Below are 6,645 nucleotides of genomic sequence, written 5' to 3' on the forward strand. Positions count from 1 at the left end.
TCGTGATGCATCTCACTTTTGTTCCACGAGCACTTATTCTCTTGAAGATCTCTTTGATAGGTTCTGCTAGACTATTAAACCACTCAGAATTATCTGAAGGTAAGTCTTCCACTGAGATGTTAAGACAGGAAGCAGGCAGCTGATTTCCACTTTCTTCAAAACACCCCCTTACCATGTCAACAGAAAATAAAGTTTTTGTCTTGATATCCTTGAAAGATCTTTGTCCCCCACCCTCAAGAAAAGACTGTGGCTGCATCCAGGTGCCAGAATGAACAGAGATCAGAAATCGGTTTTTGCCCAAGAGAGGCAGGACTTTGTCCAACATTTCTCCCAGATTGTAAAGATCCTGACAGAAGATGGGATGGAGTATCCTGAGGTGGGAGATGCCATAGCCAGGTTCTCAATAAATTATGGCTCTTTAAAAAAAACTAAAAGAAAAAGAAAAAAAGAAAAATCTGTGTGATTTAGGATGCCACTGTTCTTTTAATTTTCTTCCTTTTTAACTCTGGACCAGGACTTTAGGTTTCTTGCACATGCGCATTTATTTCAGCATCTCCTTGACTATTCCTCTTTGAGGAAAATACTAAATGGCTGGATTTTAGACTTCACTCCAAAGCAATTAAAGTGTCTTTTTACTTTTCATATATTGTTCTTCGATTTTCTACTTGCTGTGTATAGTGAAATTGTTCAGATTCAGAAACACTTTCTTTTTTTGCAGTAAAAGAGCCATAATTTATTGAGAGTACATCCTCTCCCAGCTCCACATGGTGCCCTGCCCCCCTTGCCTCCCTCCTCATGTCCAATTCCTTGGTCACTTCTGATGTTTGTAGATCTTTGCCATTTCCAAGAAGATAGATGGGGGAAGGGGTGATGAATGCTTTTCAATGAGCCCCATCAGTCTACTGTAACTTTCTTCTTCAAGCTTGGTGAAATTTCTTCAAGTTTCTCATACAGTTGCTTCACTTGGGCAACCTTCTCTGGATCTTTCTGTCCATAAGTCTCCTCCAACATCTTTCTTTGCTCAGATGATGCCAGCTGAAGGCACTTCACCACCAGCCAGCTGCATTTGCTGTCCTGGATGTCAGTGACAATCTTGCCAGTCACACTGGGGTCACTAAAAATGTCAAGGAAATCATCCTGAATCTGAAAAAATTTCCCTGTCTCCAGAAGGATGTTTTTGGCATTGGCATGTTCTTTCTCCCTATCTATGCTTGCCATGAACAGCAGCAAATGGTAAATAGGAGTAGAAAGCTGTCTTGTATTTGACAATGGCTTTCCTCTCTGCTCAGTGAATCTGGTAAGATCAACCTTGCCCTGAGGATCTGTGATAAGATCGAGGGTTTGGCAAATCTCAGTCTGGTAAGTGCTCTGTAGGAAGAGTTCAATGAGGTTCAGATAAAATAGGGATGCCCATGGCAGTAATGCTTCAGGAGGAGGTAGATACAGTCTTCCAACAACATGGCATCATTTATGGCATCCAAGCCAATGCCAGGCTTCTTATACCAGCATGGCTGTCCCCGGCAGGTAAGAGAAGCATCCATGATGTCATCTGTTACTAGGAAGAAAGCCTGGAGCTGTTCCACACACCAGCCCACTGCTAGTGCTCTCTGTAGACTGTCAGCATTCTGATTTCAGGGTTCCAACAGCTCCCAGAATACCATGAGCACTGACAAGCCTCGGTTTTATTTTCCCCCAAGGGCATTGTATTCTAGGACCACCCTGAGCCTGGCTATGGCATCTCCCACCTCAGGATACTCCATCCCATCTTCTGTCAGGATCTTTACAATCTGGGAGAAATGTTGGACGAAGTCCTGCTTCTCTTGGGCAAAAACTGATTTCTGATCTCTGTTCATTCCAGTACCTGGAAGCAGCCAGTCTTCTCTGGGAGTTTGGGAGCTGGGGGGCGGAGGGGCTCAGAAACACTTTCAACACTTGGAAGAATAGGTCTAGATTGTCGAGGTTATAGCATACTAAAATTGGATTTTGAATCATTTGATGATATGTATTCTGTTGTAAGACAACATAAGAAATATGACAGATATTTTGGTTCTTCACACGGTCTTGAATTTCCAGATTGTCTACATTTTGAATATGGTCATTTCCATAAATTACTATACTACTTGCATTTGAATCCAAGTCATCGAAGGGATGAGTCACTTCTTATGTGTTGAACACTGGTGTATTCAGATGTACCATGCTCATCATAAACTTGATTTCTAGATTTCTTGGTTCTTAGGCAAATATTTACTTTATTAACTATAGCACCTGGCATTTATATAAGTGCATTAAGGTTTGCAAAGCATTTTATGCATGTTAACTCATTTCATCCTCATAACAACCATGTAAAGTAGGTGCTATTATAATCCCCAGATTACAGATGAGGAAACTGAGGCCCACAGTGGTTAAGTGACATGCAAGGGTCCCATAGCAAGGGAGTGTCTGAGACAGGTTTTGAATTCAGGACTTCCTGAACTCCACCTACTGTGACACTTAGCTGAAGACTTTTGGATCTTCCTACCGCTTTATTTTGGTCCAGAATTTGTGGCTTTTTCTTCTGTATACCATAGAAATGATATATTTGGTATGTTGAGAGGAGTCTCAGGAAGAGGCATTAAAAGAGGTTTCTTAAAAACAATTACTCTTTGCTCATAAAAATATTTCTGTGATGTCTTTCCCTTATCTTTCCTCCTTTTGTAGCTCTTGAATACTTACATCTCTTTAGACACTGTTTGGTTTGTGTTCCTTGTGCCTTCTTTCAATTCAGTTCTTCCTTCATCATTCTTAACATCTTGACTAACCGACCTCTTTTGGTAGAAGACCAACTTTCAGAGGGGATTTGCTGTCACCTTTAGAGAATTAATGGCATCAGTATCTTTAACAGTTTCAGAGGATGAAGAATTACTAGCAAATTCTTGAACTGCAAAAGACACTTCGATTGGTTCCATGTTTTCAAGATCCTCCTCTTCTTCCTCACCAAAGTTCTATTAACATAGAGTCTTAGACTTGGACAGTCTTGGGAAATGATGGACAGCTAAGGATAAATCTTCTTGCCAAGTATGTGAACCTCTTTATGCATCAGAGTAGTTGATGGATACAATCTATCAAACACTTCAAGGTTTAGTTCTCCAAAAGTAATTCTTCCTATGCTCTGATTTTCACAGAGCCTATTATTTTAAAATTATTTTGATCACCTTTCAGTTCTTCACAACCTTTTGAAATGCCTGCAAATGAAAATGGTTGATTTTCATCATAGCTAGTAGTATCAGAGTATTCCTTGTTGGGCATAGCTAATGATGGAAGCTATTTTTCTTGCCCAAGCATTTCTACAAATATGCATTTAGTTTTTAAGTTTGTCAAGGATATTTCTGGTATATGAATGTGATGGAATTGTGCTGTAAAATGTTATGAAAAGGCTGGATGGAAAGAAACCTAGCAAGACATGAATGAACTGATACAGAGGGAGGTGTGCAGAACCAGAAAAATTTATATAATAACAACAATATTTGTAAAGATAAATGCCTTTGAAAAAGTTCAGCACTCTCATCAACACAATAACCAACCATAATTCCAGAGGACTGAAGCTGAAACATGCTATCTACTTCTAGACAGAAGGGTGATAAACACTGAGTGTAGACTAAGGCATAGTTTTTGGATATAGCTGATATGGGAATTTACTTTGATTGTGTGTCTGTATAAACATATACATTATATATATACATACACACACACATATATACATATATATAAACACACACATATATAGACACAAATACAAAAACCTATAGCAGATAGATAGAGAGATAGAGAGATAGACAGATAGATATATAGATACTACAAATTTCTTTTTTTGTTTTGTTTACTTTATCAATAGGGGAGATGTAGGTAGGAGGCTAAGAATTCAATTTGGAACTGAAAGTAAAATTGAAACTTAAAAAATATAATAAAGGATATTTCACCTTTGTTCAGCTGCTTTTTTTAACTGTTACTGTTAACTTTAGCAATGTCAAGCCAGAAGACTGAAGACTCACATTTCCACTTACCTGTTGCCAGAGAAACGATTAAGATAATTTGCAGAGAGAGCCACATTACCTTTGATTAATGAACAATGTGGGAAAGTGTTTTCTCCTTGAGGAATGTTTATAATATGGTTTTGATTTGCAGTTTGGCTGTCAGATTTTTGTTGAATACATTTGGGTTTCTGGGAGGTACCAGTCTGAGATCGATTGCCCTAAAAATAAATAAACAAATAAATAAGATAAATGTATTTGTCTCAAAATAAACAGATTTGTACTTTAAAAATACATAAATTTACAGAATTAGATCATTTTACTAAAAATAATAAATAAACCAATTGGTCCATTCATTCTAACAAAGCAATAGGAAAAAAGGCAGTGGCAGCTGCTCCCCTGGGAGTTGGGGAGAAGGTATAGAATTCTCTAGTATGTGGCACAAGGACACCTCTTGGCATACAGGGTATTTCCTCCCTTTGCAGGTGTCTTTATAATCCTTAGAGTTAGGCTCATCAATTTCAATGCAAAAGACCAGAAGATTGACAGTTAAATTTAGCTACTTAACTGTTGCCAGAGAGGTGATTGATTTAAAATGCAAAGAGAGACATATATTTTTATGCATGGCTGATGTAGGCAAGTGATTTTCTTACCCAACCATGTTTACAATATGAATTCTGTTGTTACTTTGGTGATGGCATTTTTGGACAGTTTTGAGATCTTTGTTCAACAGGAGGGAGGTTGCTAGGAGGTACCTATTCAAAATAGGTGGTCAAAAGAAGAAAAATTATCACTTAATCAAAATAGATCTGTTCATTGAAAAAATAAAATTACATAGTTATTGAAACAAATACATTTTAAAAATAAGAAATAAATTAACTGAATGGTGAATACCCACTCCTTATTAACCATTTTTATTCTTTACTTCCAATCTGCAGATAATTTTCTTTGACAGAAAGAAAATACAGAAAATAAAATAAGTTGTGAGCAAAAAAAAAAAAAGAAAAAAAAGAAATAAATTAACTGATTCATTTCTTCAAATAAAGGATTGAATGAAAGCAGTAATAGCTCCTGTACTGGGTTTTGGGGGTCTTAGGTCTCTGAGCTACTAACAAAGTACACCTTGACTATCTTATAAGGGTGTTTTTGTTACCCTTCCCATTAAATTTATCAATGTCAAGCCTAAAACCCAAAATACTTAATAGTAACTTCATGACTTGCCTGATTCCAGAAAGGTGATTAAGTTAAAATGCAGAGAGGAACATACCTTTCTGACCATGGCTAATATGTGAAGGTATTTTTTCTCATCCATGCATGTTTATAAAATAGGTTTCATTTTCCATTTAGTGAGGCTATTTTGAAGCATTCTTCAAATTTTTGTTCAATGGGGGTGGAAGGTTTTGGGACAATCTCTTCCATCCCTAGAGCCCTGGAGGTCAGCATCAGTCTCACCTAAAATGCTCCTAAAGGTCCAGCACCATGGCATCTATACAGTGAAGATATCCAAGAAGGGGAGGAAAATTTATCTTTCCTTGCCAAGTCCCATTAAGAGGCCCAGGTCACAATCAATGGTGCAAGGGGTGAGAGGGAGGAATAGTCTAAACACCACCTCCCTGGAAACAGATATTTGGGGGTCATGTCTAGAGGGAGCTCAGGTGATAAGGGGCAGGGGTGAGGACCTTGCCTCTCACCTCCAGGTCAGTTATAGCATTCCATAGTCTTCTCAAGGGGATTCATTGAGCTCTGGGCCTGCCCTCTTAAATAGGAGCATCACAGAGAGACAATAGATCTGTCTCTCTCCATCCTGACTTGAAACTGGCTACATAGAGGTGGGGAAAAGGAACAAATATTTATTAATGACCTGCTATGCAAGGCACTGTACTAAGTGTGCAGGGGGTGACCAGTAGACCAAACACTACACGAATTAAAATAGGCATTGATGGAAAGGCAAAGATGTAGTGAGGGCTGTCCAGAGAGGGCCCAAATCATAGTTTCTGTCTTGTATTTAAAAGGGGGAGGGATGCAAGTCACTATCTTTGTAACCATTCACACATTTTTTTTCTGCTGGAAAAAAAGAGCATAGGGATTGCAAGAATCTGAGAGTAGCAAAGTCAGAGGGGGTAAATTTCTACTTCTGAAATCTTTCATTAAAAAAAGGAAACAGGGAGGTGGAGTCAAAATGGCAGAGTAGAAACAGGACTTCCTTGGGGCTCTGGCTTCCACTTCCCCCAATTCATGTAAAAAGAGAGCTCTGAACAAACTTTGGAGCTACAGAACCCACAAAATGACACAGAGAAGCTAACCTCCCACTGAGGACAGCCCAGCAGGCCAGCAGGAATCAGCCAGCTCAGTGCTCTGGGAGCCGAGCCCAGCCCTATGAGAGCCAGAGGTTTTAGCCCCAGGGTGGGCCTGACCAACCACCAGCTGGAGGGACTTCAGATCACCAGCAGCTGTGACCGTTTCCAGAATTATCAACACACAGATGTGAAGGATAAAGTGAGAGGTCAGTGCAGTATGGATTTTGGGATCCAGTAGTTGGGAGTGCATCGGCCTCTTCCCCTGGGGCAAGAAGCCATATGTATCTGTGTATGTATATATATATATATATATATATATATATATATATATATATATATAT

The 6,645-nt window shown here is 38.9% G+C and overlaps 1 pseudogene; it reads right to left on the reverse strand.

The window, feature by feature from the left end:
- Positions 1-811: 811 nt before the first annotated feature.
- LOC138177475 (farnesyl pyrophosphate synthase-like) lies at positions 812-1,877 on the reverse strand (annotated as a pseudogene).
- Between the last annotated feature and the right edge of the window lie 4,768 nt (positions 1,878-6,645).

This window comes from Petaurus breviceps, unplaced genomic scaffold, assembly GCF_028583685.1.
Source record: "Petaurus breviceps papuanus isolate PSGF00001 unplaced genomic scaffold, PetGlider_PUasm1.0 90417, whole genome shotgun sequence".
In the NCBI taxonomy this organism is placed as follows: domain Eukaryota; kingdom Metazoa; phylum Chordata; class Mammalia; order Diprotodontia; family Petauridae; genus Petaurus; species Petaurus breviceps.